General features: G+C 49.5%; 1 protein-coding gene across 1 annotated transcript in view; it reads right to left on the minus strand.

The window, feature by feature from the left end:
• Positions 1 to 24,203, minus strand: part of LOC144175765 (uncharacterized) — a 419,826-nt gene that overhangs the window by 259,411 nt on the left and 136,212 nt on the right. The window lies entirely within an intron of this gene.

The raw sequence follows: 24,203 nt of genomic DNA on the forward strand, positions 1-24,203 counted from the left end.
CAGATAGGGTTGTGGGCATTAAAATCCCCAGTTATTAGGTAGGGTTCAGGTAGCTCATTGATTAAGTCTTCGAATTCGACGCTGGATAGGCGATAGTCCGGTGGGATATAAAGAGAACACACTGTTATTAGTCTATACAAAATTATGGCTCTAACGGCAACTGCTTCAAGTGAGGTTTGTAGCTGCAGGTGTTGACAAGCAACAGATTTTTGTACTATAATTGCCACCCCACCAGACGGCTGGTGGTAGTTCAGTCGGTCTTTACGGAATATAGTGTATTGTGTTAAGAAGTTTGTCTGAGATGGGCGTAGGTGTGTTTCTTGGAGGCACAGTATTTTTGGTTTGTGATTTGAGAGTATATCATATATATCATCAAGGTTGTTTAACAGCCCCCTACAATTCCAGTGGATAATACTTTCAGCAGCCATAAATACTAAGAGAAGGGAAATACAGATAATGAGATGTTCTTTTTCCATTAAAAAAGTCATTAGAGAAGGAGATGTGTTTCTGGGGCCCTTTGAATAGTTTACCTAGGGCGCCGAGTTAGTCCCCGGTGTAGTGACCTTGGGCGACTTCGATTTGTTTGATTTACCACGACCAGCGGAACTGCGGCGCTCCTGTTGAGTTTCAGGAGCAGGTGTACTTGAAGAGACATCCATGGCCTCATCCAAGGTTTCCGAAGGAGAAGTGTCAGTGGCGACACTGTTTGTGCTAGAGGCCGCAGCCGCAGCACTGGACATTGCTACAACAGCAGTGACCACAGGAGCAGCCTTCTGCTGTTTTGCAGGTGCCCGGGATGGAGCCAGATCATCACTCATCTGGACTGAGCTCGTGCTTGAGCTCGTGCTGGAGGCCTTGGGCGCAGCACTGGAGCTCGTGCTGGAGGCCTTGGGCGCAGCACTGGAGCTCGCGCTGGGGGCCTTTGGCGCAGCACAGGTGGTCGCGCTGGGGGCCTTAGGCACAGCACAGGAGGAGGGTGTAGCAGCAGAAGCCACGGGAGCAACTTTCTGCTGCTGAACGGAGGGCTGGGGCGGGACCAGGTTGCACTGGGTGCCCGCATCCACGAGACGACGCTCCACCCCCCGGCGAGCAGCGTCTGCGTGCCCTGCCTGAAAGCAGGGCATGCTTCAGGCGTGCTTGTGCAAAGGTTAGGTTTTCGGTGACTTTGAGTTGGATTATTTCTTTTTCCTTTTTTGAATGCGGGACATGCACGCGAGTACGCAGCGTGTGGTTCACCACAGTTTGGGCATTTCACTTGTTCTTTTTTGCACTCATCACTGGTGTGGTCAGCACGTGCGCAGAGAGCACAGGTGGGTCGGCCACGACAAGACTGAGTTCGGTGGCCATACTTCTGGCACTTGAAACACCTTCGAGGACTAGGTATGTAAGGGCGTACTGGACAGGATATGAAGGCAGCATGGACGGATTCAGGAAGCGTTGGACGGTTGAAGGTCAGAACAACATGCTTAGTTCGAATTTCCTCACCTGCGCGACGCATGGTGATCCGCCGCACAGCTGTGACGCCCTGGTCCCTCAGTCCCTCAAGCAAATCCTCATTTGTCTCATGAAGCAGTTCCCTCTCAGAGATCACGCCCTGCGTTGTATTCAGGCTACGATGTGGTGTGACCGTTACTGTGAGTTCAGCCAGGGTGTTCTGTTTTAGTAGGTTCTGACTTTGGTTCTTTCGTTGCACTTCTACCAGCAGATCACCAGAGGCTAGTTTCTTTGCTTGGTAATCCCGGCCGACAACGCTTTCAAGGCACTTTGCAATTAGAAGACAGATTTTTTAGCAAGAGGTGCATTTTCTTCTTCGGAGTGGATAACAAGGTATTTTGTGAAAGTTTCACCTTGGGAGACTGGTTTCAATTGTGTTACCTCGGTGCGGCCCCTTTTCAAAGGCCGATCAGTTTTTTGGGGGGTGATAGAAAAAGCCATATGAGCATGGAATCAATTCGGCGGCAGAGCCGGTCGCCCACCACCGAGCCCAACAAGGGAACGTGACGTTAAAGTACACGCTAACCGTTACCCTGCCGCTATAACCCTATACTTGGTACCAAGGTTGATATCCTTGCACAGGGTTAACCCTTGCCGCCAGGAAAAATGTAGAAATCAGGAAGGCAGGAGGTGACAGGACAGGGGTAGGAGAGGAGATAGGAAAGTGAAAGAGTGGAGAGAAAGAGAGGAAAAGGCGACTGGCTGATTCCCCCCGGGCGGGTCAGACCGGGGGTACCGTCTGCGAGAAGCGGGGGCCGAAGTGGAGTGTTGCCGCTGCTGGGGGGCTGTAAAGGTCCAAAACAACCCCAACTTTGGCTCAGCCACCAGGTTCCCCTTTTCCCCGGACACGGCAAAGCCACACACAGCCGGGACGTGAGTGGGTCCAACCCACATGTGCTCGGGTCCGTGGTGTTGCAAGACACCAAGTGCCTACGGCAGTAGGCACCCCTGCGGAGCTCGGGACCGCGGTGGCGCTGCTCACCAAAACACCTTGAGTACACAAGGTGCCCCCTGCGGGGGGGGGGGGGGGGGGGGGGGGGTCAGAGTACACAGTACACACTCCACACACGTACACACCGAGCACGCGCGCGAAAGCCGGTCCCACCACGGCCGGTCCGGTTGCAGCAGAGAAGTGAGGGCATCGGTATATCCGGCTATAGTTCCTAGAATATACTGGCCAGTATATTCTAGGCACTTTAGTCCGGCGGGTCACTTAGCTCCCCGCTTGATCTATGAAGGAAATACGCCAAGTGGGGACCTTTTCTAAACTTCGGCAGTACTGCTCCCAACGACGCAGTCGTCGGTTGGTGTGCGATGCTTGTTGCTCTTTTGTTTTTTCGGAGGCGCCCGTGAATGCCAGGCTATCGGCTAATGTCGTTGCTTCCTGATGTTCGTCGTTTAGTTTTGTACATTCCTCGATCGCATGCTGTATCGTCTCGCTCTGCGCTCCGCACAGCCGACACGTTGGGTCCGCGCCGAATAGCTCGTGTCGCCTTTGCTGCGTGAGCAGGGATCCCGTGCGTGCCTGGAACAGCAGGGCACTGTCCCTGTCGCCACGGTAATATGGCATCGGCGCTGGTTCTTCCCTATGTTTGAGGTACTCGGCGAGGCTTTGCTTTCTGGAGACCGCTACGCGCCAGGTTAATTTGCTCGCGCTTGCTAGCTCTTTAGTGACGATTTGTAGCCACTTTTGTTCAGATTTAGCTTCATGTTTTGTCGAATTTTGGCTGTATTTCATTTCGAGGCTGGTGAGTCTTTTTATCCATTCAGTTTTCAGATTTCTGCATGTATATGCGTTTGCAGTAGTTTGTGGTCGCCATGAATTTGATCCTGCCAGCGTAGTGTAGTTTTGCCCTCGCATCTCTGATTTCGTAGGGGGACCAGCCCATTTCGCCTGTGATGGCGGCGTTTGGGGTCGCACAGTTGCCTCCAAGCAGCCACCGGCCCAGCTCGTTTTGGTGTTGCTCCATGCATTTCAGCGTTGATCTGGAGTAGGCCAGCACATCATCTGCGTATGTTACGGCTGGTACTCCGAGTGCCTCCCACAGTGTGCGCCCTACAGTGTAGGGGTTGTATGAATGTCTTGCGAGGTGCCATGTTAGCCCTTTCAATTTGTTTGATTTTTTCACAGTGTCCTTCTCGTGCTGTTCGAGGTAGTTCGCTTGACTGCCGATGGTGCTAATTGTTCCCACTAGATGGCGGCGTCAACGTCATGTTTTCTACTTTTTTAAGCTCTACAGCTCTTTTGAAAGAAAATTATTGTATTGTGAGAGTTTAATCTAAAACGTCCAAGATTCAAGCTATTTCAAGCGTAAGCGAACAGTTTTGGGCAACAAACTTTTGTGTCATTTGCTTTGAGACAAATTCGCCAGATGTCGCTACTTGGCAGCAGGTAAGCCTGCGGTAAGCCTGCGCACGCTGGGGAAATGAGCCAGAAACCATGCGACATATTGTAAGTGCAAAAGTATCCGTCCAGTCCTCAGTGATGGAGCCATCCAGCTTCCGGAAGCCCCTGGCTTTAAGGTTAGCGGAAAAGTGAACTGGACAGCAGTAGAGGTTAGTAACAGAAGGTTAGAATGTTGGTGGGAAAAGAGCAGAGAACAATCTGGGAATACATGCGAACAGTCAGACTAGCACAAAAATTTCGTTTGTGCTAGTCTGACATTTTGACATTATTTTTTATTTTTTTGGGCGAGTTGATTGTACAGTGGCGTTGCGACTAAGGCCGCTGTGCAACGCCACCCCTATAGTGTACTAGAATCGGTACCACCCCGTTACAAAGGGGAAGCCACTTAGCATCATCATCATCATCATTAGGCCGGTATGAAGAAACCGCAGAGTGCAATCCTTTCGTTTCCAGTGCAATCCAAACGGCTACTCTTGATTCAATTAACACGGTAAACGGTAAAGCGCGCTAAGGACACTAGGCAACACGGTTCATTCAGAAGGGCGGGCGCACCGAACCACACTTTCCTGCGATCATGACTTGATGGGAAGCAATGAAATGAAACTCTTTGGCAGGAGTTAACGTTACGGGATGCGCATGCTCTTGCCTATAGTGAACTAGATTAGGGGTAGTGGGCCGAGGAGAAGCGCGGGCAAGGCGCGCACCTGAAGCTTTCGAAACGGGCCGCTAGAGGGATTTCAGTGGCGCCCCTACAGGCCGCGCTCGAGGCGTATAACAGAGAAGGTTGAAGCGGGAACACAATCACAGGGCCACAAGAAACCACCTACGAGAATGCCGCAGAGAACGGCTGCCATGGAGCAAAACCCCAGAAGGCGGCGTTGGTACGTCACAAGCATATTGGGCCAGCAGATTGGACCGTTAAAATGACGTCACACACACATTAACCGGATGTGACGTTTGATTTTTTTTTCTCGCCAGGGCAGTGCGAGATCTCTCCGCACATGCTGCATCAAACCTACGGCCACGACTTCCTGTTCCGTCATCGTTAGAAGCACCTGGTCACCACCTGCACAAGTGTCAACACTCGGAGAGCCCATGTTTCGTCTCCATGACGGTGGGTCACAGTGCTTGCCGGCGCTAGGCCTAACACTGCCTCTGCACCGGCTTTGCCCGTTCGCCGCCGATCCTTCGATGACATCTGAAATATTCAGATGATACCAAGCGCTGGAGAACGGTGTATCGATCTCGTCGATGCAGCGCAGAACTACAGACTTGTGTTCAGCTAGACCATCCAATCTATCTCTGAAAGCATGCAAACCAATCGCAATAAGCCAGGCCATCGCAGCGGCCGCCCACCGAACACCTAGCGAGCTTCAAGATACCCTTCTGCAACCGCAACCGGACAAAAACATCATATCTGTCTCCACATTTAGAATGTCAGTGCTCACCAAGCTTCGTGGACTCCAATCCCTACGCATTCAAGACACCGACATTCCCCTCAGCGCTTACCTTGCTGCTCCCACAGACTCTTGCCGCGGAGTGAGCCATGGCGTGCAAGCTAACACCCCGCCTGAAGAACTCCCAGCCAACCTGATCAGCACGGGTGCTTCCATCATCTCAGCACGCATTATGGGCCGCACTGAAACTGCCCTCATTACATTCGCGGGCTCCACCATCCCACGATACGTAATTTACTATCACACTGAATTCAGGTGCTACCTTCAAATACCAAAAGCCCAGTTCTGCTCCCGCTGCCACAACATCGGCCACCGAGTGGACGTCTATCCCTTGCCTCCGTCAACCGTGCTCTGCCAAACCTGCTCCCGGGATATCACCGGCCTGGCAGCGGATCAAGAACACGACTGCGTTCCAAAGTGCCACCTCTGCCACGGAGCTCACGCCAGCACTTCGCCCAAGTGTCCTACACGCATGGATGCCGACGCACAATCGGCACGTCGCGCCTACAAACGTCGCTTGGCTAACCGCCGATCCCAGAGACCTGCCCTCGACATGACCAGCTCGGATCGTCAAGACCGGCGTACGTCACCGATCCTCGTCCCGAAAACGACAACGCTCCCAATCCCGACATCGACAACGGCCCCAGTCCCAGTAGCGACACGCCTCCCGGTTCCACCGCCACAACCGATCTCCATCATCTCATCGCCGCGTCATCTCATCCCAGCATGTTCGACTTCGCCTGCTAGGCCATACTCAAGCACAACAGGGGAGGTGAGCCAGCAGCCTTCCGTTGGGGCACGCCAGTCACGTCATCCCTCACCTATCGTAACGCTATCGCCCCGCCTGGTCCTTCCACCTCTCCTGCCCTACCGCTCCCACCCACCGCTCCACAAACAATCTCTGAGCTTTATGCCCTCATGGTCAATCTTTTCTCGCATTTCGATCGCCACCTCGCCACCATTGAGGAGGCCCTTGACCATCGGCCCCGTCGAAAACGCGCCCCACCTAGCAAGAACAGCCCCCCTCCACCATGCTCCCGAGACTTTAGCTTCACCTCGGACTCCTATGATCAATTATAATGCTGTCTCATCCTCCAATTATATGGCAGTGGAACTGTAGAGGTCTCCGTCGCAAACTCTCCTCTCTCAAAACTCTCCTTTCATCACAAACGCCTCAGCCGGACTTGATTCTTCTTCAAGAAGCTTTCTACCTCCCCCGAATTCCTGGCTAGGATACCTATCACAAAAGCGTTGCTGACAATCCCACCACCCTCAATATCATCACCCTTATTACAAAAAGCCTCATCTACGCCCCATAGACCTCACTTCCTACACTACCCCACATTTCCATGCCCATATATGGCATCCTCATTAAACCAGATCCAAATTCGGCTCTTACCATCAAAATAATCAACGTCTATCATCGCCCAAACAAACCACTACCCTCTCTTTCACCCTATTTTGCCCGCTCCCCTCCCAAGGATCAGGTTACGCTGGTGTTGGGGGACTTCAATTGCCCCCACCCCCTTTGTGGGTACACTAAGGCCAGCCCAACGGGCCGAACTTTGGCCACTGCAATCAGCCAGGGCCGTTTTTGTCTCCTGAACGATCCCGCCTTCCCAACCCGCCTCGGCAACTCAGTCGAACGCGACACCTCCCCAGACTTGTCGTTCTTCCAGGGCACAGGTAACCCTTCGTGGTCACACCTACACGAAAGCCTCGGAAGCGACCATTCCATTATTGAAATCCGTTTACCGTTCATGCTGACCCAACCTCGTCTGGGATCCCGCGTGGCTCTCACCGACTGGCATCGTTTCCCCCGGGCTTGGTCCCACCTCCGCTCGCTCATTCAAGCTTCCTCACCGGTCCACCCTGTTCCCCGCATCCTCATCTCCACAAAGCAACATCCTAACACACTAGCAGCTAGTATTTGGCGCTCTTTGCCCATGTCGGCCTTGCGCCATTAAACTTAAACCATCATCATCATCAGAGAACCTGCACTTACTCATGTACCCTACTAGTGCACACATTCCTGCTTCTGCGCTTCCATGCCGAGACTTCCCGCCGTCCCCCCTTGACCAGCCTTTTACAGTAACAGAACTGCACCGGGTGCTCTAAACCCTTCGTCGCAATACGACGCCAGGGGATGATCGAATAACTTATAAACTACTCCGCAACCTTCCTGACAGCGCACTTTCAGAACTCTTGGCTCTCTTTAACCACATCTGGCTCAGTGGCGAACTGCCGGCGTCTTGGAAACATTCCAAAATTATTTTGATCCCGAAACCAGGCAAACCACACACACTTCCAAATCTTCGCCTTATCTCGCTTACGTCTTGTGATGGTCAACTCCTTGAGCGTATGGCATTGACGCGCCTTGAATGGCACCTTTCTCACAACTCTGCCCTCCCTTTCACCCAAACTGGATTCCGCCGCTACATATCCCTCCTCCGTATTTCCCATGACGTCTACGGCTTTCGTAGCTCTTCTCAGCTCCGTGGCATCCTTGCTCTCGACATTCATAAGGCCTTCGATAATGTTCAGCACACTGCCATTCTCGATAACTTAGCCAAAACTAACTGCGGATGTCGCATGCATACTTACATCCGTTTGTTCCTCTCTTACCGTACCGCTTCTTTCTCTATCCCGGGCTCTACCTCCCCCCCCCCGTTCTATCTATCAGCTGATACCCCCAAGGCTCCATCCTGTCACCCACCCTTTTTAACATCGCTTTAGCTTCGCTTCCCCCATGATGATGATGATTGCTATTGGTTTCCCCTTTGAAGCGGGGCGATGACATGTCATCTTACCAAAAAGGACTAATACAACCAGGTTTTACACTCTTGGTTTAATACTAGCGCTGCTTAGGGAAGGCACTAAAGCTTATTAGGCCCGAAATACTTTTTTTTCCCTGTTACAGGTGGTAACTGTCCTAGGCAATATTCCCCCCTCTGCTTTTCGTCCACCAGCATTCTAATCTTCTTTTCGTCCCCTCGACAGCTTTGAAGTTAACTTCCTCTTTGATACCCTTAAATCCTAGGGCTTCTGGAAGCCCAATATTCTCTTCATGTAGATTTGGATGGATACCCTCACATTCTAACACTATGTACCGCATAGTTTCTGTTTCTTTTCCGCAGACCACGCATACCCCATCATTTTGTGAATACTTCCCCACAAAACTCTTAGTTCGCAGGCAACCTGCTCTTGCCTCAAAAAGCAAAGCACTGCCCTTGGAATTATCGTAGAAATTTTCCTTTCTGATCAATTTCTCAGCCCTGTACACCTCTAACGACGTTTTAGCTTCCATTTTTTTCCTCCATTTATTCGTTTCAATCTGCCTTGCCTCTTTTTTGGTTACCTTGGCTGTTTTGGATTCTCCACTGTTCTTTCCGTATTTCATCGTTAGCCTTCTGGTCTTTCTTAACTACTGCGTGTCTACGCTTTTCAAGTATAGGTACCTAAATACCTTAGCTGCCCACCTTCGTTGATCCATTGCCCTCAACCTCATCTCAAAGCATATTTTACTCTGTGCTTCTCTAACTTCAAACTACGCCCAGCCCATATCTCCCTGAACTGCTTCGTTAGTTGTTTTTCCATGCGCGCCTAAGGCCAAACGTCCTACCGTTCTCTGGTTTACTTCCAGGCCTGATAGAACGTCTGATTTTAAGCAGAGTACAGCATTCGCAAACGCGAGACCCGGAACCATTACTCTTTTCCACATTCCTCTTACTACTTCATATCTGTTATACCCCCACAGAGCTCTATGCTTCATTATAGCTGCGTTTCGCTTTCCCTTAACCTTAAGTTGCTCCTCGTGAGTTCTTAAGTAGTTAACCCCTTCGTTTATCTACACTCCCAAATATTTATATTCCTTCACTCTAGGTAATTCGCCTTGCTGGATAGACACTACATCAGTGGTAGCGTCATTGAAAACCATTATTCCTGATTTTTCTGCACTGAAATCTAACCCGACGTCGGTGGCTTCCTGGCCGCTAATATTATTAGCCGCTGCATATCGGATTGGTTATCAGCTATAAGAACAATGTCGTCTGCGTGTAACATTCCCGGAATATGCTGTTGTACCACTTCGCCTTGCAGCATATGGGTTAGGCCGAACCCTACTTGACTTGCTTCCAGTTTTTTTCTTCTAACCCTGCCATGTAAAGCATGAACTGTATTGGGCTCAAAGGGCATCCCTGTTTCAGTCCCCGATGGATGTTCACCTGCTGGGCGCATTTCTGTCCTTCCCAAGTAAGGTGCACTCTATTGTCTTTATAGATTGCTATGAGGAACTGTACTAACTCGTCATCTAACCCCTGGAGTTTCAGCGTTCTCCACAGCCGTTCTCTGTTTACGTTGTCATATGCCCCTTTAATGTCCAAGAACGTAATCCATAGTGGTCTATTCTGTGTTTTCGCAATTTCAATGCATTGCGTTATCACGAAGAAATTGTCATCCAGTCGTCGCCTGTCTTGTCTAAATCCATTCTGCAGTTCCCCAAGTATTTCATTGTCTTCCATCCATGCTTGAATTTCTGATTTTACGGCCTGCATTACGAATCTATACACCACTGACGTTACTGTGAGTGGTCTGTATGAATCAATACTGGCTTTGTCTCCTCTGCCTTTATATATTAAATTCATCCTACTTTCTAACCAGTCCTCTGGTATTTGTTTGGTTTCTATCATCTTATCTATTGCTCTCATAAACGATTCCTTACTTTTAGGTCCAAGCAGGTTTATCAGTTGCATTGGTATTCCGTCCGGGCCCTCTGCTGTCTGGGGGGAAACCTTTTGCTCTGCTTTTTCCAATCAAGGTTGCTCAAACTTATTTCCCTTACCGCAGTCTTCTGTGGCGCTGATGTTATCGGTGCTGGTTTCCCTACTACTATTGTCCTAAACTTCTCACTAATCACTCGATGAATATGCGCCAACGCGTGCTCTCCTTCTAAATGTTCCCCTCCTCATCAATCAGGAATTTTTGATGGTTATCGTTTTTTGAGCTTAGTGATTTTACATGGTTCCAAAACTTCTTGGATCCGCTTTTGTCCTTCTCCACTATTAGATGCCATCCCCCTTCTCTCCTACTCTATATACGCGGATGACATCACGCTCTGGTCAACCAAGCGCAGTCCCGGCCAACTGGAGGACACTCTTCAGCAAGCGTGTGACGTCATCCAAGGCTATGTCACGTCTGTCGGCCTCTCTATTTCGCCTTCAAAATCCGCTCTACTCGTAGTCAGTAACATAGCACCGAACCGCTTTCTTCCTCAGGCACAAATTTTTGGCAGCCGTATACCGCATGTTGACACCCTTCGGATTCTCGGTCTCACCTTAAATTATGCGGGCAGCTCTGTACCGACTCTACGGACACTTCACCATTAGATCACTCAGCTATTCCATCTCCTCCGCCAGGTCGCCAACCGAAGAACTGGACTGCACGAGCATCACCTGCTCCGCATCATCGATGCTTTTGTTATATAAACAATTCCGTATTTGCAACCCTCGCCATCTCAACTCTCGTCTCTCGAGGCCTCCCTCCGCACACTTTACCGCATCTCTGTGGGAGTACCCTCCTACGCCCCCAGCGCCACCCTTCTGGAACTAGGGATATATAATACTCTTGGCGATGGCACGCCCATCGCGTGCCATCGCCAGGCCCAACTCGAACGCCAGGCCCAACTGACCCACTGGTTTTGAGAGTAATAAAATTTATGTTTATTTCATTTAAGTAAATCAGCAGTGAACAAAGTTCCACAAACAAAAATATTTTGTTTGTTTTACGTACGGAAGTATTATATTTTTATTGCCGAAGAGTGCTAGAAATGGCATTCGAAATCCCAAATGTCTCTTTCGGTGCTTATTTGGCTCGAATGTCATTTGAGCCGAATGGCATTTCAAAACCTAGTGTAGCAGCACAACTTGGCATTTGAGTCAAATGACATTCGGACGCTAGTGTAGCAGGGGCATAAAAATAACTTATTTATGGCAGAGAGTGGCACTAAATGTTTGCATACATGGTTTAAACAGAACTTAGTAGTGAGGCGATGCCTTTTTCGCTTTTCTTCGTGAGTCCTGTTATTACCAAACACCAAATATCTGTACTGTGAAGTGTGCTTGTATTTGCCCTGACAGTCTGCTTGCTTTGTTGTTGAATTTGTGCGCAGCACCGTTTTCGGAACGCGACCAAACAGCCGGAGCGGTCCCTGTTTGCTGCGGATGGATACCACGGGTCCAGGGATCGTGCATCGACGAGATGTCCGCGATCCTTGTGAAGGCGCTGGCCAGGCGGTACGGGCGGGGCATTCTCTCGCCAGAACGAGCTGCACCTGGTGCCAAGTACACCTTCTCCCGCTGTGACCGCTGTGGAGCCAAGGGCCACGAGAGGAACGACTGCCTGCAGTACTGCTCGCCGTCCTGAGGTGCAACGAGGCACCACCGAAGACCGTCGGCTTGTTGAAACGGCCCTTTTCAGGGCCACATACTTGCGTGCCATGCGGGATTCGCTGCAGCCAACCCTTGTCACCCCGCAACCTGCTCTCTCTAGTGGTATGGTCAGCATAAAACCCTACTTGGTGAATAGGTGGTGGAGAAAACTACTTGCACAGTCATTGCAGTACAGGCAGCTAACCGTGGGCATAAACACGCAGCCATGATTTGTGCTTTCCCTAGACCGAGAGTTGCTCTTTCTTTTTATATGCTCCTAATTTCGAAATTCTCGACTTGCATGCACACCTTCTCCCAAACACGAATCAGAAATGGTTTGTTCCATCCAGTTGCTGAAGCCTCAGCGTGTCCTCTGCCATAGGAAAATTTGCTGCTAATAGCCATGCCGCATTGTTTCTTTCGGCAACCGCTGATTTGCACAGTTGCACAGTTGCCTTTAAAAATTCTTTTTTCCGAGAACCATTCGTGAGTGGAATAGGCAGACATTGTGGAATGTGCGTTCCTTGAACCTTTTCTATCAGCGTTAAAAAATAACTCTTGATTTACACCCCCTCGTTCGTTCTTTTCCTGGACTATCATGTCGTGCGCGCACGGTGCCGCAACGCCTACTACTTGTCCTGCGCCGGTTTCTAAAGATGCTATTTCAAAAGTGAATTATGTGGTCAGTGTGTTATCTTGTCGTTGAAGACAACGACGCATTTATTCTTGCTTATCTCTTGTGTAGTGCAGTCCTGTTGTGAAATTTTGCTTCTCCCCGGCTTGATTTTGTATGAGGTGCTGTATGGTTCGCTGGCCGTACCCCAGTGAACTGCTTTCATATACATGTTCATCTATCTTGTGTCATCTGTATACTGTATCGCTCACTCCTGCCAAGGACCTTGCTTCAAAGGTCGGCAGTATTAAATAAATAAATAAATAAATAAATAAATAAATAAATAAATAAATAAATAAATAAATAAATAAATAAATAAATAAATAAATAAATAAATAAATAAATAAATAAATAAATAAATAAATAAATAAATAAATAAATAAATAAATAAATAAATAAAATAAATAAATAAATAAATAAATAAATAAATGTAACTTTATTAGGGAAAGGGCTGGCTCAGAGGCCTATAGGAACGGTAGGGGGGAAAAGGAAGGAGTAAAATTAAGTCCGGCTCAGAATGTCAGCCTCGCGCGCGAAGTCCCAGAGGGAACGCAACACTCGGGCTGCGTGCGTGTGCTGTGGTGGCGAGGTCCAGTACTGGTACGTCGGAACTTGGTGGCGATGGCGCGCGCGAATAGCCTCAAGTCCGGGACACTCCCATACAAGATGCTGCATAGTGGGGCGGACCCCCAGGTCGCATGTTCGACAGGTGACGTCGGGATGGGAGGGCTCAGCGTCTTCAGGTTGCTGTCGTCCACGACGAGGGATGTACGCTCGCCATTTAGCAATGACGTCATCGGTGAGTGCTGCTCCAGCTCGAGCCTTATAAATGAAAGCCTCGGCAGCACGCGGCAGTCCGCTCGGCAATGCATGGGAGTCAAGAGGTACCGATGCGAGGAGCACTTGCCGTCCGCGTTGCTTCAGGAAGTCACGCTGGTCGTCGGGGTCCTGGTGTGGACGGGCGGTAGTGAACCCGTGTTCCAGCGACGGCGAGCGGGAGTGGGGAAGCGCGCTCGCCAAAGCGTGAGCGGCCTCATTTCCGAAGCCGCCCGCGTGTCCGGGAACCCAGGTCACATGTACGTCCACATTGTTTTGTACGTAAAGTGCACGGCAACTGCTCTTAATTTGATGAGTTAGGCAGCCGTTCCGTGGGATCTGCTGTAGTTTTTTGATGGCCTGAAGGGAACCTGTGTAAATGGTCAGGCGCGTCCCTGGGGGAAAGGCGCCTTGAGACTCTTGTTGCGATAAAAAGTCCAGGGCCATGTGAATAGCGCGAAACTCCAGTTCACAAGACGTGGGGCACTCCTGATCATTGTACTGCAGCACCAGGCCACGGCGCACGTCACATTGAGGGTGGTAGAAAACAATGCCTGCGCGGTGGGTGGTAGAATCCCAGGAGGCGCCTGTGAAAATGGCCCCAGGATCGGCATCGGCACGGGCAGCCTGAGCGGATCGCTGGAAAGTGTGGGACGCTTTGGTAATCCTTCGAGTAATAGGATTGAGCCGGCAGACATTTTCATCCTCCCATGGCGGAATCTTTGGAGGAATATTTGGCAAGTCGGTATGGTGCACGGGGGAGTCCAGCAATAGTAAACGTTGACCAGAAAGAGTCCATGTGCGGCGCCTTGAGTGATTACGCCTCCACTCTTCGATAGTCGCAGCTATTGCAGGAAGACGAGAGAAACGATGGAGCTCTTTACCCGCGCGTGCCGAGGAAGGCCCGTAATAACACGCATGGCTGCTCGGTGCAACACCTCTAGTTGTTTGGTTTGAGCCTGAGTTAGGTCAAAACACGAGGCTCCGTAGCAGGCGCGGGAAGTTAGAAGTGATACTACTAACATGCGGGCGACATTCGTACCCGCACCCCCACTGCGATGGGAAATCCTCTTAATGAGGTGCAGGATCTACATCCATGTAAGCGCGAGCTCTTTAAGCCATGCGTCGGCACCCCCATTCTCGTGAAACGGTACGCCCAAGATACGAACCTGGCGAGTAGGGGATCTGATGATTAGTTGATCCCCGAGATTCAGACTCACTTTGTGTCTTTCTTCCTCTGACCCTCCTAGTACGGAGTTTTCTCAGCCGATGGGTACATGCCAGTCTGTGGAAGGTAAGCGAATAAAGCATCCAGGGCAGTTTGAACGGCAGTTACTGCTTGTTCTGTTGTGGCATGCTGCCCTGGGTTAGTCCAGATAGTGACATCATCGGCATACATAGTAAAACGAATGCCCGTAGCGTGGTCGTGAAGGCAATTTGCGAGCCCTCTCATCACTAGGTTGAATAGGGTTGGTGAGAGGATTGCCCCTTGGGGCACTCCTACCCTATTTGTGTAGTGACGTGGTTGGCTACGCCCGCTACATATTTGGAATGTGCACTCATGCAAGAACGCTTTTACCATGTTGACGATTCATGTGCCGGGACGAGCTTCTTCCAGTGCTTGAATGATGGCTTCGTGAGAGACTGTGTCAAACGCTTTGCGAAGGTCTACGGTGACCAGGATGGTCGGTACGCCGGTTCGCCGGCCGCGGCGCTTGTTTGCCAGACGTCGCAGGAGGTAGAGGCTGTCGTGTGTGCAAAGGTTTCGACGGAATCCCGTTTGCGCTGGATGGAAATGAGCGCATTGTTCCTCGAGGTGGTAATTGAGACGTGTAAGAACCATTCTCTCGAGAAGCTTGCAAAGGGTCGAAGTCAGTGAAATTGGCCGCATGTTGCTCAGCTGCGTTGGGGACTTGCCAGGCTTAGGAATAGGTATTACGAGGGAGTGCTTCCATTCGGGCGAAAGGGTACCTGACATCCAAGCGTGATTTAGGTTATCGAGTAATTGCTGCTTGCCAGTGCGGTCTAAATTTCGGAGCATCTGCCAGGTGATGCGATCCTTTCCAGGCGCACTGCGCTCATTCACGGACTGCAAAGCGTGCAGCAATTCTTGTAGCGTAAATGGGGACTCTACCCCGTCATCGCAAGCTGGGGTACGTTTTTGGTTAGGTGAGGTACCGGTGGTGTACGAGGCTGGGGGAAAAACGTAGATGCAGCCAAATCCTCAAATTCAGCACTGGTGATGCCTTCCTTAAGAAGGATTGCTTGCACGGGGTTTCCGTGTTTGCGCTCACCGTTGATGGCTCGAAACGTTTGCCAGAGTTTTCGAAGGCCCGTTCTTTCTCCGAAGGAGGCGCAGTGGTCGAGCCATCGTTCGCGAGCAAGTTGCTTTGCGTAACGTCGAGCTTGCGCCGTCTTGTCGCGCACCTTGAGAAGGTCCGCGTACCGCCTTCCACCGGCGAGGTAAGCATGGTGCAGCTGCTGCCTAGTATTCCACAGGTTCAGTAGATGTTGATCGGGCGTGGGCAGGTTCCCATTGACAAAGATATGCCGGGTTGAGTCTTCCGCTGCGCGCAAAAGTTTGACGTGGAATGGCATGTTAATTTCGTAACGCTTAAAGTTAGCGCGAAATTCGTCCCAATTGACAGCATTTGTGTGGCGCGTATGCTTTTTTGCGTTTGCAATATTAAGCTCCAACCACATTGGGTAATGGTCGCTACCCATGGTATCGAGCCCGCATCGCCACTCACGCACAAGACCAGGTGTGCTCCAGGTTAAGTCAGGGGATGTGTCCTGCTGGCCCGCGTGAAGCCCATGTCAAGTTGGGTAAGCGGTGTCGTTCACCAGTACAAGGCCAGCAGCCTCAGTTTCGTCGCTACGGCGCTGCCCACGAACGGAGTCCCGAGCATATCCCCAGTCACGATTCTGGGCATTGAAGTCCCCACACATGAGTATGGCGTCACGTGGATATTGCGCACGAAGATCCCGTAGCCACGCGAAATTTGCTTGTCTGCGCACACTTGTGTCTGGACGTATGTACACCGATATTGCTAGCATTGTCTTGCGTGGTGTCAGTTTGCATCTTACTGCTACCACCTCCTGGTAATCTGTACAAAATGCAGCTGGGTTCAGTGGCGTGTGAGGTACGTCACGACGAACAAACACTGCGGCTTGTGCCTGAACCAATCTTTCCGAACTGCCGTGTCTCGCGGTGTGCTCGATAGCAGGTTGAAAGTAACCGTCGTAGCCTGTAATTCCCGGTTGAGTACCCCTTGTCTCTTGCAGTAGAAGGAGAGTGGGGTGCCCTATATGGCCAAACAGCAGGTTCAGTTCATTGGCGCATGTCCCCAGGCTGCGACAGTTCCAATGGAGGGCGTCCGGACATCTTGACATAGTGGTTGAAGCCAGATTAGAGGTAGAGGTGTTGTTGAGGTCGATGCTTCGGCTCATTTAAACTATGTTTGAGTGGCTGAAGCGAGCTGTGGCAACCGATCAAGTATCTGCTGCATGAATTGCTGCATTGTGTGCTGTTGTTGCTCCATAAGCTGCTGTATTGTTTGTTGTTGCTGACTTTGCATGGCTTGCAGAAATTGCTCCAAGTGTATGGTGGAATGAACACTTCCTTCTTTGGCGGTGCTGGATACACTGTCCACACAGTTCAGTTTTCTGGCAGCATTTTAAGATTGGGAAAGTGGGGTGGTACTGTCACGAGATCGTGGCTGAAGTCGGTCATGCATCTCGATGTGGTCCCGCTCTTTCCGCAATTGTTCCTCTCTGCGTTGCCACACCAAGCGGCGCTCTTTACGTTCCTTGGCTTGTTTGGCAAACTGGGACTTCACAGTTTCAAGAGATTTTTGGAGTTCTGAAATTTGTTTTTGCAAGTGCCTGATCGTCGACGCATAGTCCCGCTCAGCTTGAGTTTCTTCTAGCGCCAATTCCTGCAATGCCTGGTCAATCTCATCTTGGCACGGCGTGATAGTGTTGGAAGGCATGTGTGAAATCGTTGCTTTGCGAGCGGCAGAGGCGTATGTACCATCCTGTGACACCTCAGTAGTTTCTTTTAACGACGCCGACCTGGCAAGTGAGGATGATGTGCAAGAACTCTTGCCAGTCCTCTGGTGCGACTTTGTTGCCGTGAGCCGCCATTCAGAGTTGCGGATACGGGACCTACCCTTGCTGGTGGTGTTTGTTTGCCTGTTAAAAGCTTCTCGTTTCGGACTCCTTGGGTCTGTGGCGAGGTGTCCTTCATTGCAGTATGCGCAGAAGGGCTTTCCTTTGTTGGGACACTCATCTGGACTTTCAGGGTGAACAGTGCCACACCTGGGACAGACGGCAACAGCTTTTAATAAATAAATAAATAAATAAATAAATAAATAAATAAATAAATAAATAAATAAATAAATAAATAAATAAATAAATAAATAAATAAATAAATAAATAAATAAAATAAAGATGCCACACTTGATTTCATTTACTCAATGCTGCATGGCTGTGTCTGCTTAACACATCAGCTCTGCTTGCATGCCGATACTATTATATATCACAAAAGGGTGAACTGAAGGGCTTGTTGGTACATCATACCGTTTGAAAACAGTGCGGAAAACGGGACTGAGCAAGTAATATACGACACAAGCGGTGACGAACAACTGTGCGATTTTAATTCGCAAGAAAATATATACATGAAAAACTAGGGGAACAGAAGGAAAGAAACATAAAAATACGAAATAGAATTTTGACAAAAAAGGTGATAGCAACTGAATAGTGAATATGGCAACGACAATCTTTCGCCGCGTGACGATTTGAAGACGACTAGTCACGTAGGTACGCGATTTTCTTATCCAACAGTGACAGGGATGGTTCGCTGATACAGTCGCTCCCTTTCCTCTTGATTTGGAAGGCCTCGAAGATCTCCCTCTCCCTTCGCCCACGGTAAGAGGTGAGTGTGACGCATTCAGTAAACCGGGGGGTGCAGCCGCACGAGGCGCAGTGCGCTGACAGCGTGCCACCTGTAGGAGACTTGACTTTGTTGGCGTGCTCCCTCAAACGTTCATTCAGGCAGCGGCCTGTTTGTCCTATATAGGAGCGTTTGCACGACAACGGAATCTCGTACACGACTTTACTCACACAGTCGACGTAACGTGTGTCGTGCTTTTTTGACGCACGCTGGTGATTTGCTGCTTTCTGCGTTAACGCGCTTACTCAGGCGGCTCAGTTTATTCGGAGCAGAAAACACAAGCCGTACGCCCGCCTTGCCAACAATCTTTTTGAGCGCATGGCTCACTCTATGGACGTACGGGATGACGGCTGTCTTGTGTCGTTCTGGTTGAGGTCACTTCTCCGGAGCCTTCGAAGTGAGTTCGCGTAGCAGCTTAGTTGCCAAGGCACGCAGGAGGTCCGTCGGATGCGCGGCACACCTCAAACGGCAGACTTGCGCCTCAAAACTCTGTTGTGCACGATGGGGGCTTGACCTCTTCAGGGCATTTCTTAGCACACTCGTGGCAACTCCCCTCTTGACCAGCTTCGAGTGTGCTGAGCTGGATGGTAATAGGCCCTTTTGGGACCTAGGTGCATACTCCCAGCAGGTGTGCTCCTCCTCAAAATGCAGGCTGAGGTCCAGAAATCTCACCTGGCCGTCCGTGGGCAGTTCCATGGTCAAGGTGAAAGCCGTGAGGTGCGATTGGAACACGACAAAAATCGCTTCAGCCCCTTCACTGGTTGTCCGTTTCTCGGTTTCAAAAATGACTAGGAAATCGTCCACGAACATGAATACATTTAGGACTTCGTGCTCAGAAAGGGCTCCCTGTAACTGTCTGTCCAAGCGGGCAAGCAGCAAGTCGCTCAAAATGGGGGCCAGGCACGATCCTATGCAGATTCCATCTTTTTGGATGTACAAGCATCCTGCGTGTTCAATGAAAGTCGAGCGTAGGTGATGCCGTAGCAGCTCAAGAAAAGCAGACACGCTGGTGCCGCATGCATTCTGGAAGCGAACCGCTCCATACTCATCTACACAGTCGCTCACCGCTTCAAGTATGGGGTCCTGAGGGAGTTCATGAATAGTACAGATCCTTTACGTCGGCGGAGAACGCTCCTACTTCTTTCTTGCCAAGAGTGTTCAGGAATGTGTTTACTTCATTCGGGTTCCGTACAAGAAACGGGTCATCAATGGCCAAGACGGACAGTGACCGCTGGAGGTAAAGACCTAGGGAGTGTTGCCAAATACCTCTTTCGCTGACGCGGCGAGGTCGACAAGCCCCGAGTCAATGCATAGCTGCACTGCCCGCTTCTTCACCCTGGAGGGCTGAACGTCGTTGACCAAGCGAAAGTTCGAAAGTTCCCGCCTTCTCATTGTATAAAGCTGAAGGCATTACCGCGAATCTTCCCTCTTTGTCGGCCTGTAGCAACTTGTCGGCCTTTAGCCTGTCGGCCTGTAGCAACGATACCACTATGCCTCAACGAATTCCTTGGTGCGGCTTCACTTCCCTCGGTTTCACTTACCAAGTTGCTACATACAGTTTCATTTAGGTCGAAAAACAAAACGACAGTGAACGCGAGATTTGTGTGTGTGATTACTTAAACGTTCATTGCTTGTTTTCGCTCTGCATTTGTACACAGCGTCCCCCTCCTCTACCCCCACGTATGTCTTGCGAAATAGCAGTGCATTTCGCGTACAGTTGGTCTAGTGAGCCCTATCTGGCTTAACTTTCGACGAGCGTCTTTAGCATGTCAGAAACTGCAGTGTTTTTTTTTTTTCATTTCCTTTAGATGTACTATGTTTCTTCCGCACTTGAACAGCATGTATTTTACGGTGGTTTCATATTAGATTGCCTTGGTTCTTGCTATAATTGTGGGCACATATTTAACGACGTACAGGCTTGGAATATAGTTAACATTTTCGCATGGTTTATATTCTTATAAAATACATAAGTATTGTGCGGGATTGGTTAATCACATCCCCAAAACATATTTTTCTGCGACGTATATATTCGGAGAACGAAGCCGCATTCCTTGTCCACGCTGCAAAATGAAGCCAACCCCTCCCTGTGCCAGTATCAGGTCTAAACAAGGCGACAGTAGAATTCATTTGTGCCTGACGTATTTGGAGGTGATAGGGGTGATATGCCGCTACCGTCGCCGACGCCCGGAAGAGCGGCGACGATGCGCGCAGAACCGCGTCCCCGCGGGTGGCTCTTGCAGGCGATCGCGTGCTCTACAAAGACGCAGCTGCTTTTTAGTGACCTAAACGTACTCCTTGCTTATAGACGTCATCACAACAAGATTTTTTTAGGGCGCGAAAAGGCGAAAAGAAGCGAAACAGAACGAAAACACTGCACGAGCCCCTATCAGCCACGCAGCGCACATCCCGTCAACGCCGCGGAGAAGCGTCGGCAGGCGGCGCAGCGATCGCGAAGCTCGAGGCGTATAAATAGTGTAGGCCCCATTGATAAGGTAGTGTGGCAACACTCCTATTAGAGCACATCTCAAGCAATAAGGGAAACACCAACTGCAGCCCAGGTGACACATTTCTCAACATGTCTTCAGCTCCCTCATTGTTGCATTCACAGTTCAAAATGAAAGTTCTTGGAGCACCAGTGATTAATTGTCCAGTAACAGGCGCAGCAGGCAATGGGGATGGAGCATCTTCATGACAACAGGAACTTGCTGAATAGAGAAAAATGAAACATATAGCAAGAGTGACCATACTCTGCAGGACTGCATTTTAGGTAGTTGAACTGACACGTAATAAACGAGTTTGTTCTCAGCTCGCAAAAAAGCCTAGCACATGTTTGGGGAGGGGGCGGGGGTAGTGCACATCAAACTGCAGGCAAAAGTGGTGACATTCCAAGGCACTGAAATTTTTGTAGTGCCTTGTTAATCACATCCCCAAAAATATGTTTTGGGGATGTGATTAACCAATCCCGCACAATAACTTATTCCTTTTATAAGAATATAAACCATGCGAAAATGTTAAGTATATTCCAAGCAAGCGAAAAAAAATGTACACAGGCTGTAAGTGAGCCTCTGTACAAAAAAAAAAAGAATACCAACGCACATCGCTGCAGGCTTGTCAAAAAGCAAGGCATGCCCTGCGGGTGTAACTGCAAGCGTCACGCGCATTATTCGGCAGTTTTAGTATATCGTTACCGTGTTTGCGTTACCGTTTACCGTGTTCTCGAAATCCGGAGCTTCCATTTACCGCTGAAAACGGTGAAACACGTTTTAGCCACTGAGATCAGTGGAATTTTAGCTCTCCATTTGCGTATTCCGGCCGCCGTAGCAGGTAGCGACATCTGTTGAATTAGTCTCAAAACAAATCACGCATAATTTTGTTGCTCATATCTATTTGCGTTCGGTTAAGGCAACTTGAATAGTACACTTTTCGGTTGAAGCATTCACACAAACTGAAATTGTTTCGAAAATACTGTATCCATCAACTGTACAGCTTAAAAAAAAAACGTGTTGAGTAAAGTTAGAATCAAGGTAAAATAGAATTTGCCCCAGCGTTAAATCTTTAGGCAAGAAATTAGTAAAGTATGTAGTACTCAATACTCAAATACCTACACCTACAAATACTCAATAACCTACACTACCTTGCCCAGCACAATTCTGGAGGCCTGAAAGCACTTTGCGAGCTCAGAAACTTACCGGAACTGTTTCAGGCGGGCAAGGCTAAGCACGAGTATGGATGGCCATTTTGCTCGCTCATCTGAGAAAAATGGTCGTTTGTCGCCTTCGTGAGAATTATTTAACAAGAAACAGGTAATAAGCACCATCAAGGAAGATTACTTTCATAGGCTGTACCAAGCATAAAGCGCCGAGCGCACTGCATTTGCTGTATTCAATACGCGACGGTACACTTCGTCTGCTCAGGAAGCTCGTGGCGACGGTAAAGCCTGTGCCGGTAAGTTACCGTTCACGTTAACTCTCGCGCATGCGCAGTCGACTCCCGCAAACACGGTAAACGGTAACGTAAACACGGTAACGCTATGCTAAAACTCTCTACTATGTCACGTTGCCTTGATTCCAAGATCTTTTTTAGCGTCGCCAAGACGGCGTACCGAAACACAAAGTGCGGTGTGCGTCTTCCTTCCGTTTCGGTCCGCCATCTTTACGGCGCTTTTAAACCCTTGCAGTGATGTACCAACTAGCCAGAACCACGACTCCACGTCGTAATATTGTTGTAATATGGTGAATGCGCGCAACTGCCACTTACGAACGTCACCATGCTAATACGTTAGGCCTAGAAATTTGGAACGGTCACAACATGAAACAAGCGGAGGTTGATTTTACACAGTGACGAATATACGTCGGCTCACATTTACATTTCATTTGATTCAGTTTAGCTAACAGCAGGAACGATACCGCCCTGCAATAATTGCAACGTCGCTGAGCGTGGACTTGACGCTTGATAGGCCTACGTTGAGGCATAACCAAAATTTGTTACACAGTCGCAAATAAAACAATGAAGTCATCGTTTCTATCTAACACTAATGCCCATTTAATGAAATACGGATATCTCTTCGCTCATACTTACATTTTCTTACTTCTAAACGCTGCTCACAGCTATTCAAGGTCACGTGCGATAAGAGGCCTTAAATCACTGAGCACAATACTGGATGAAGCGGAATAACGTAGGCGAAATAAAAGTAAACTATTCCAAGTTTTCTTACCTTCAGCGTTGCCGAAGACCAGTTGCACAATCTCAGCGTCGAAATCGTGCATCGCTCTGTGGTGAAGGACGAGGTGCAACGCTGTGACCGCATTTGTCACACTTCATGTGGCTTTTTGAGCTTGTCCACTCTTTGTGGTGCACGTACCTCTCGTGTTTAAGCATGTCTTTTCGGTGCGAAAACACCTTGTCGCAGTCAGAGCAGCGTCAACGATCCTCATCGGTGGGAGCAGCATTCGACGAGCCCGCCATGCCGCAGAAAAGTAAATATGCCGCAAACGTCGGAGATCAGAGAAGCGCGTCTTCAGAGCAGCGCGTCGTCTTTCTCCCATAAAAAAGGGCGGTCCTTAAGAATGACGTCACATCCGCTTGTAAACCAACCAATCAGCGTGTTTAGAATCGACCAATCAGGGTGCAGCGTCTGCTGGCCCGATATGCTTGTGGCACGTCGTTGAGAGAGAGGTTATTTTCTTGTTTTTCGTCGCTGATTCTCTATTTGTAAATGTAAATGAGCAATATATCTACAATAAACTTTTAACGTTGCTTATTATCATACAAACGCTCGGAGTTTTAGGTTATTCTTCCCGATTTTTTGACTTGTGCTCACGAGATTACTCACTCGGCGAGCTGGCCCCGGTAAAGTGTGTTTGAGGAACACACTCAGCTTAAAGGAGCCATGAAGAGAAAATGCAAGTTGGTTTTATTCGAAAGATTTCGTGTTTTATAGTGCCCCCAGCGCTTGTCCGGATACAAACGGTGCTTTATTCACTGAGAAATTAAACAATTTAGGTTAAAATTTTGATTTTCCCGCTCAATCGTGCGTTTCGTGGTCCCAAGTGACATCACGGGAACCGACCGCTCTGCAGCCTAGAGTACCTTCATTCACGCATCCGCCGTACAGGGTAGAGACACGTAACGCTGGCGCCGCCATGTTCGGTTGCTCGCTCGCCGCCGAAGCAAGTCATTGTGTCAAAACCGCGCTAAAATTATCGCCGCAACGCGGTTTACTGAAGAAGTTTGAATCATATTGTCTGTTTCGCGTTGCTAGGTCTCGTGGGAAACGAAAAGAATAACGCGTTGAGCCCGTTGGCCCAATTGCGGCGGCACGGGACCGTTCAAACGTTGTCTCCACCCTGTAGCGGTGTTGGTTTGTTCCCGCGTTTCTTTACGTTCCGTAACCTAGATGGCGCCACGATACCGTGGCAAGCGTTTGGTTTGTTTTTGCCCGCATTTAAACCTGGCTTGTTTTTGTTCTGGGAGAAAA

The sequence above is a fragment of the Haemaphysalis longicornis genome, unplaced genomic scaffold (genome assembly GCF_048455015.1).
Source record: "Haemaphysalis longicornis isolate Haplotype H1 unplaced genomic scaffold, Haemaphysalis longicornis Haplotype H1 scaffold_3, whole genome shotgun sequence".
NCBI lineage: Eukaryota > Metazoa > Arthropoda > Arachnida > Ixodida > Ixodidae > Haemaphysalis > Haemaphysalis longicornis.